Genomic DNA, 9423 nt, shown 5'->3' with positions numbered 1-9423 from the left:
TTGGATACCCATTGGACAGTGGACAAAAAATAAACTTAGTAAAATAAAATAAATAATTAATTAATTGTTAAAAGACTTTACTGGACAATATAGACAACATGGAAAAACAGATGGGTAATGCAAGGATAGAGATATTATGTTCAGAAAGGTCCAGAGTATGGGAAACTGGACAGAACACAAGGCATGCTTTTATTTTCAATAAATATACTCGAAAAAAAGAAGTGTTGTGGGCGAAATCTATAGATTTTAAAAGACTTAAGGGACAGAATTAATCACAATGTGTAGATCCTATTTGCAAATAGGATCAAAGAAACTCCACTGAAAAGAAGTATATGAGCAGCAATTACATGTGACACATAATTGGACAGTTGTTTATATTAATGACTTACTTAAATGTTTTGAAATGAAAACCACGCTGACTTTAAGTTTTATAAAAGAGTAGATATCTTTAGAAATACGGGCTGATGCACTTAGAGATGAAATCCTATGGTGTCTTGGATTTGCTTCACCTTATTCCAGCTTCTCAGATGCAGAGGACGTAGGGGGATAGTTGACACCAGACTGGCCCTGCACTGAAGATTGTTGATGCCGAATTTCTGGTATATATTGGGTTCTCTATACTATTTGCTGTAATGTGACATGTACTTGAGACTTTTTGTAATAAAATATTTTTTCTCACAAATAAGATATTAAATTTGAAATCCTAAGGAAAATAGATTATGTTTAAAAAAAAAAAAAAAAGTACCTCAGGAATAAATTGGTTTATAAAGGAAGAAAATCCTTTAAGCAAACAATGCAAAATAAAAACATTCTAAGCTCAAGCCATATTCAAAAGTTCCTGGACAAGGCAGTTTTGCAGGTCAATTCTACAAATTTATCAGGGAAAACTCATCACCACCTTAAGTAAACATTTCTAAAATATGCAAAGAGTTGGGCAATTATTCAACTCATTTTCCCAGGGTAGATGTCTTCCAATCAAGCACCAGAAGAGGACACCACCTTGAAAATTCAGGACAACTGAGACAAGCTCACACGGAGAGACAAATATCTTAAATAAATTATTGGCATATTCAATACAGCAGTGAATTAACAGGCTGTGCCTAAGGAACAGAATTGTGATTTAATGTAAGAAAATATTTTTAATTGTAATTTCCCACATTAACAAGGGAGCAGAGGGAAAGAAAAACAACATTTGTTCACATCAATGTGTATAGAAAAAGCTTGTGAAAGAAATTCAACACAAGTTCATGGTAAAAACTTTTAGCAACATTACAATAGAAGGGGACTTTCAACAACTCCGGGTGCTAAGGAACGGCGCTGTCCGTGCTGTGGTCTCGCTCTCGCCTCGCGAGACTTGGAGAGGCTCTTCCCGCGTTTTTCCCGCCAGGCGCGAGGACGCGGCTGAGGCGAGGAGGCTGCCGCCATGGGCTTCCTGTAGGTGCTGGTCCTGGAGAACTTCAAGTCGTGGCGGGGCCGCCAGATCATTGGCCCCTTCAAGAGGTTCACCTGCATCATCAGGCCCAACGGCTCCTCTGGTAACTGGTCACCTCTGGGCGGGACCTGAACTCCTCCACCAGGCCCAGTTGGCAGCACTTTGCCTGAGGGGACTGAGGGGACGTGTGGGCGGCCATGCAAACTGGACTACAGGAGGCCCCGACCCGGCAGGGAAGGCTCCAGCCTGAGTCCGGGGCCCCAACCTCCACCAGCCTTCAGGCCGGGTCCTCCCCCTCCCCGCACCCTCGGGCTGGCTTAGGTAATACTGGATTTGGTCTTGGCTGTTCACATTCTTTTTCCTATATGAAGGCCAAAACTCAATATACTACTCCTCCATGACTAATTTAATGGGTGATATTTCATTTATATTCACTTGAACTCTTGTTAGATTTTTTTAATCTCACAGAATTACTGGCACATGAAGATAGATTTCATGAAGCCAGTTCATCACTTCCTGCTATTTCCACCTTTGTTAGGTCACCTCCTGAAACCATGTGGTGAAGTTGATTTTAATATATTGAATCCAACAGATACAAAATAATATTTTATTGTGTAATCAGTATAAAAGGTTATTAATGAAATGTTTTACTTTAAAAAAGAGAAAATAACACACTAATTGAGATAGAATGCTAGATAATAGTGGTTATGAAACTTTAAACAAAGAAAATAAAACATTTGATTGGGGGAGGTACAGATAGGAAGAGGTGTAGATCAGGAAAGGTTTTCCAGAGAAGATGGCGTGTGAGCTGTACTCAAAAGAGTAGAGTGTGTTTCCAGGGTTTTGTGAAAGTCTATTTGTACAACAGCTAATATTCCAAACTGGCCAGCATGTAGTGCCTATCTAGGGGAACAATAGAATATAAGGTTGGAATCCCCACATTTAGTATACTTGGGTCAGAATTGCTTCTTATATTGCCTTCCTTGCATAGGCCCAACACATTGCCATTTCAGAGTGTTAGCATTTGCTGGTCCTGGGGCTTAGAAGGCTTTTCTCCCAGGGTTTCATATGACTACCGACTTGATGAATTTTCCTTCATCGTTGATAAATGCTCCCTATTACAGCCAGTATATTACCAGTCATGCCAGTTCTACCTCCTTAATAGCCCTGTCCTCTTCCCTGTATTCCCACTGCTATCACTTCACTTTAGGCTCTTACCATCTCTTTTTTTGGATTATTGCAGTAACCTGTTTGCTGAGTTCTCAACATTCAGGCTTATCCTACCTTTACCGACTTGATGAATTTTCCTTCATCGTTGATAAATGCTCCCTATTACAGCCAGTATATTACCAATCATGCCAGTTCTACCTCCTTAATAGCCCTGTCCTCTTCCCTGTATTCCCACTGCTATCACTTCACTTTAGGCTCTTATCATCTCTTTTTTTGGATTATTGCAGTAACCTGTTTGCTGAGTTCTCAACATTCAGGCTTATCCTACCTTAAATCCATGTGGCAAAGTGAAACCAGAGTAATCTTTACTTGTTCAATTTTATTTTCTTGATAGATGAAGAAAAGTCATTTGATAAGATTCAGGATCCATTTCCATCAACAAGATTTTCTCTGAATGCTGTGACTTTCAGCTAATTATATTTTCCCAATTCCCTATGTTGAATGTTTTACTTTTCTCACCAGGAAAGTGTTTCTTTCAAAATATTAATAATTCATAATGGCTGCAGAATTCTTAAAAAAATAATCTTTTATTATTACATAAGCAGTATATATCTTTGTAAAGAATTAGAAAACAAACAAAAATAAAGAAGTAAAACGTGGAGGGGAAGGGGGAGAGGGAAGATTGGATACGCGCATAAAGAATAGGTATGGTTTGTAACAATGAATATGCTAATAAAAAATAAACAAAATTTTAAAAAGGAAAACGATCATATTACCACAATTCAGAGATTACTACTCTAATACTTAGGGCCATAGCCATAAAGACACTTTTAATGCAAACTTTTAAAAAAATGAAAATGAGATTATCCAGTACATACTGTTTTCTGACTTATTGTTTTCAGGCAGTTATCTTTGCCTTTTTTAGTAAACGACCATTTCATCTGCTGCACACCTCAAATTAAGATTTCCCAGCTGACTCCAAAATGTTCTTTGACCAAAACTTTTTCAAAACTGTAACCACATATTGCATCTGGTTGTTGCATCCCTTAACTCTCTCTTTATTTGGCACAGTCTTTTTATTTATAACACTGACTTGTTGAAAAGATTAGAAAAGTTTTCCTACAAAATATTTAGGTTTGTCTGATTGCTTCCTTATGGCTAGACTCCATCATAGGAGATATTGTGTACTTCACATTGCATTAAGTTTCAGTTGATTATGTAGCACTTCCATGAGGGACTCCATTTCGGTTTGGTCTCCTCTGCTGGGGCCTAGTGCTGGCGGCTAGTCCAAACTATGTCCTCCCATAAATTTTAACAGTGCAATTCTACAGATTTGTATTTTCAACCTACTACTTAGCAAAGTGACTGATAAATAGGTGTTCAGAAAATGCTTGTAGGATGAACGAATTAATCTAAGGAGGTAAGAGATTGAAAGTCGAAGAGTCCAGATAAGGAGGTTCATAAAAGAAAGGAGGATTTGAACTAGTAGAAGGGTGGAAAAGAAGCAGAGGAACGGGAGAGTCATGTAGTGTTAACAGCAAAAGTGACTTAAGGAATGATAGTGTAATTTTTATATCTTTGAATACTTGATCCATCTTTATCAAGTGATGACAGCCTAAAGATAACTCTTTCAGCCTAATTTTCCTGATGTTGGTTCTAAATTATATACAGTAGAAGTCCCCAATCTGATCATTATAAAACCTGCCTTTATTTGTTCATTCATTTTTTCGACATGGTTGTATAGCTAACACTAGCTGCAGGTAGGCACTTAATAAATGTTTTCTGTCCATCCTATCTGACCTTGCCTCTCTGTTACTCTCTATTTCATCACCCAGTTTATCTCCTTATGCTTATTACAATATGAAATTGTCTTTGTTGTGTACTGTCTGTCTCTTGACAGAATATAACCTTTATTAGTCAGGGACAATATTAATCGAATGAGTGAATTTGGGTGGAGAAGTATTTATTTTAGGCAGATTTTAAATAAGGATTGATCAAAAAGAGTTTCTGTTTAGTTATGTTAGAGTTAGACTTAATAATTCAATTCCACGAATGTTCATTTTGTCCTACATGCACTGTCTTACAATAACTAGCCCAAAAGCCACATTTTTAAGCTATCGGTTAACTTTGGTTAACTGAGACGTGGCTAAATGAATTTGCAGCATGTTAACCACTTCTGTTTTTTTTTTTTTTTGAAAGATCCTAAATCTCTAAAACTAAGCCATATTTCTAGTGACTGACAGTATACCTTTCTCTTTGTTCATGTTACTTTCCTCCTTCTGTCACTGAAAATTTTAAAAATTGTTTGTGGATATGGGGGAGGAATGTGAGAAAGGTGAAAATAAATAAATACAGATGGAAGTAGCTGCATCGATATTGCATCTTAGAAATTAGAGGAAATTACTGGTCCATGGTTGGATAACAAATTTACCATTGGAGTGGGGAATCCCCAAGGCTATCCCCAGGTTCAGTGATTTTCAGAGAGGACTCACAGGATTCAGCACATTGTTGTACTCAGGACTATTTATTACAGTGATAAGATACAAAGCAAACACAGCAAACGGAAAAGGCACGTGGGGCAAAGTCTGAGGAAACCAGGTGCAAGATTGTGAGTCTTCATCCACTGAAGTCACACAGTGCTTAATTCATCCAGTAACAAGTTCGCAGGTGTGAAATGGTGCCTACTCAGGAACTCCACTGAAGACTCAGTATTTAGAGTGAGATGGTCACACAGGTCCTCTCTGCCTGGCACATGGCAAAATTCTTGACTCTTAGGAAGAAATCAAGTGTCAGCATAAATCATACTGTTCGCACAAACATTTTAGGCAAAATGAAGTATTCTGATCAGGGAATGGTAGATACCCTCCCCAAAACCCAAACCCAATCCCCAGATGCCAGCCAACCTTGTAAGCAGGACTTTCACAGGATAGCATTCTCAGGCCTGCTATATAATTTTTTGTAGCACCATCTCATACCAGTCATAAATAGTCTAGCAATCTTAGTTTGTCCGTTGGGAAGACTCTGAATTTAGTTAGCCTTTTTTTTTTTTTTTTTTTTTAGTATGTGAGGGCTTAGTGCTGCACTGACGATGCTTTAGGTGATAGTTTCCTTATTTATAAAATAAGAATAACTGACATCCATAGACTTTAAATGATTATCTGGGGCGTAATGCCTAAAAATGGGAGAGAGCTGGGATTTAGATCCTTAAATTTAGATCTCTTAATGCTCTACCATAGCTGCAGAGGAGAAACAAGTAATCTAAGTAAAACTTGTCAGTCACATGCATTTTAAACATTGACAAGACAGAACTATTTAAGCATGTATATTGGCTATATTTCACTTCCAGTCGTGTCCTGATTTCTTTAGCTCTGGTCAAGGCTTTTTATCATTAAGAATGAATGATTTTTTCTCTTTCCTTCCCCAGGAAAATCTAATGCAATGGATGCAGTTAGTTTTGTATTGGAAGACAAAGCAGCTAATTTAAGAGTGAGAAATATTCAAGAACATATTCATGGAGCACGTATCAGAAAACCTATTTCTTCTTCAGCAAGTGTAACAATTGTGTATGTGGAGGAAAGCGGGGAAGAGAAAACATTTACAAGGATTATCCGAGGTAGTTTCTGTAGATTTTTGCTTTTGTCATTTGATTGTTTAGGATTAAGTCAGATTGCCTGTTCTTTTCATTCTTTGAAGGGTGATCATTGTTGTTCCACTGGCAAAGTGAAGGAGAGGGTTTATTTCCCCCTGTTCAATAGAAAATCTCAGAGGCAAGGAACAGAATCTATTTGATGCTCCACTAAGACTCTTCCTTAAGCAGACATAACAAGGGTACTTCAAAATCTTTCTACAAAACTTTTGATGTGCCCTTGTATTTGATCAAATCCCCCTTCTGTCAAATAGCATTTTTATATCTGGATATTTGGATCAGATACAAGGAGACTACCTCAAAGAGAGAAAAGTTATAAAAGTTCTTCCTGAGGTTATGTTTATCTGCTTTGCTTATGATGAACTAATTAGATGCTTATTTTTGGCTTGTATAGACAGTTTTTCTTACCTTGAAAAGCAACTCGAGTGAAATGTTTGAATTTGTATGTTGTGATTTCTTCATAAATTCCCTGTTGTCTGAATAAACAACATTGAGAGTTGTTTATTAATTTATTTTTTTATCTTATGCTTGGATTTCACAGAGCCTCTATAATACATGTTTTTTTGTTTGCTTGTTTGTTTTGTTGTTATTGTTTAATGTCCACTGGAACATTTCTAATGTATAAATGCTATCACAGATGATTTTAGAAGTACTTATTATTTTATTCTTGTGCCTTCACAAGTAATTTAAATATTTCACCACTTTATCACCTACATATATTCATTGGCTAGTTTTCTCACTTTCTTTAGATTTTTACCTCAAAAGTTTCCATATCAGTAAGGATTCCTTTGCCCACCCTACTTAAAATTGCAAAGCCTATCCCCCCTCCACAGAAACTTCCATTCCACATTCCCAGCTCATTTTTACTCCTCAGCATTTACCACTTTCTCACATACTATTTATTTTTCTTGCATATCTTATTTTTGTTTGTCTTCCTGATTAGGATATAAGCTCCTTGAGATCAGAAATTTTTATCTGTTTTGTTCACCGCTGTAGAACAGTCCTTATCATATACAAGGGTCCTGCAAAAAGTTCATGGAAAGATTTGTATTATCCTTCAATTCTATTTTTTCCATGAACTTTCTAAAGTACCCTCCTAATAGACAATCGGTATTTGATAGCTGATTAAATGCATTTATTAACATGTATATGATTATATTATTGCAGCACTGGCCATTTCAATAACAAAAATAATTTTATTGAACTTCTTTGGTTGTAGAGATATGTCTGATATTTATGTTTCCTGTAATAGTCTTTATCCTTTTATATTAGGCGGATGCTCAGAATTTCATTGTGATGATAATCCTGTGAGTCGTTCTGCTTACACAGCAGAGTTGGAGAAGATAGGCATAACAGTCAAAGCGCGACACTGCCTAGTTTTTCAGGTAAGTAGCTGTAGTAGTTGATTGGATTCATAGTTGGGAAAATACATCACTATATTTTATATGTTGGTGTGCTTTACTGTTTTTAAAAGGAAAGTGTAGAGTCGATTTCAATGATAAAACCCAAAGAAAGGACCCACTTTTTCGAGGAATTCAGCAGCTCAGGAAATCTAATAGGAGAATATAAGGAAAAGAAGAGAAAGTTACAAAAAGCTGAAGAGGATGCACAGTTTAATTTTAATAAGAAAAAAAGTGTAGGTGCAGAGTGCAAACAAGCACAATTAGAAAAAGAAGAGGTAAGATGTCATGAAGATGTAACCAAGTAAGTGTTAGATACCAAAACTTTTTGTCTGTTAGAGTTGCTAGGTATTGGCTTGGGATTACCAAGAAGATTTCTTTAATAATATAAGTAAAGATAACTTTTGGATATATCTTTCACTATTTGGGTTCTTAATCTCAAATAGGTAGGACAACCTCAACTACGAAAATGTCTGATTTTCTCATCTAGAAACACACTTGATAGGTTTATATCTTATGTAGCAGAGGCTCTGAAACTTCTGGATCTTGAACCCCTTCAACACTTGAAAACCACTGAGGACCACAAAGAGTTTTTGTGCATGTGGATTTTATCTACCAATCCTTATTTTATTAGAAATCAAAACTGGAAATTTTAAAAATAGATTTAATGGTCCATGTAAAAAGCAGCAATAATAAACTTATTACATGTTAACACAAATAAGAATGTTATGAAAAATAACTATATTTTCCAAACAAATTAATTACAAGAACAGCATAGTTTTACATTTTTATGGTCTCCTTAATGTCTAGCTTAATAGAAGACAGCTAACTTCTCCTAAATACTTAGCATTAAATCTTTTTTGTGCTAAGGCCAGGCAGTTTTAGCCACCATTGGTTTTTACATCATCAGTGCATGTCAACACACTGAAAAAGGTAAATGATGTCTTAGTATTATTATGAAAATAGTTTTGTCCTCTGGGGTTCTCTAAAAGGGTCTTGGGGACCCCTAGGAAATCATGGCTGCACTTTTCAAGTGCTGTGGTATTTCTTGGTGCCCTTCACAATGCTTAGTAGGAAGGGTCCTCATGAAGTTCATGGAAAGATTACTATTATCTTTTAGCTCTATCTTCCACGAACTTTGTGAAGGACTGTATAGTGCCTTGTCTATGGTTTGTAATTGTTTGCATTTTCGAGTGATCTTATTCAAACGCAAATCAGATCTTGTCTTTCCCTTGCATGAAAGCTTCCAGGGCAGTGCTTCCCGCTGCACTGAGAATCTAGTCTCCTTTCCTGCCTACTGATCTGGTCTCTATTCACCTCTCAATCGTTAACTTCCTCTGTTTTGACACCCTATTGACCTTTCTTATTTGGTGAATACATCAAGCTCCCTTTTATCCTGGTGCTTTTTCTATTTCCTCTGCCTAGAGAGCTGTATGCCTGATTTTTTCATGGCTGGTTCTCTCGTTAACGTCTCTATAAAAATGCCGTTTTCTTTTCTCAAGCAGCCATTTGATGTCCACCACCCCCAGCCCCTGCTCCAATCTCAATTAGCATCCCCTCCCTTGTACTGTCACATCAGCCTGTATTGTTTCTTTTGGAACATGTATTGCTATACGAAATGATCTTGTTTATTATTTGTTTGTGTGTTTATTCTCTGATTCCTCTTCCTCTACCCCGCCCCATTCAAATAACTGGAATATAAGCTTTACAAGAGCACGGACCGTCTGTCTAGTTCTTCACTATATTCCCAGCAGCACATAGAACAGGGCCTAGCA

General features: G+C 36.8%; 1 pseudogene; it reads left to right on the top strand.

The window, feature by feature from the left end:
• The first annotated feature begins 1423 nt into the window (after positions 1–1423).
• On the top strand, positions 1424–7956 carry LOC134368523 (structural maintenance of chromosomes protein 1B-like; annotated as a pseudogene).
• Positions 7957–9423: the final 1467 nt, after the last annotated feature.

The sequence above is a fragment of the Cynocephalus volans genome, chromosome X (assembly GCF_027409185.1).
Source record: "Cynocephalus volans isolate mCynVol1 chromosome X, mCynVol1.pri, whole genome shotgun sequence".
Taxonomy (NCBI): Eukaryota; Metazoa; Chordata; class Mammalia; order Dermoptera; family Cynocephalidae; genus Cynocephalus; species Cynocephalus volans.
The sequence above is the reverse complement of the archived record's forward strand: the minus strand, read 5'-3'. Positions and strand labels throughout refer to the sequence as shown.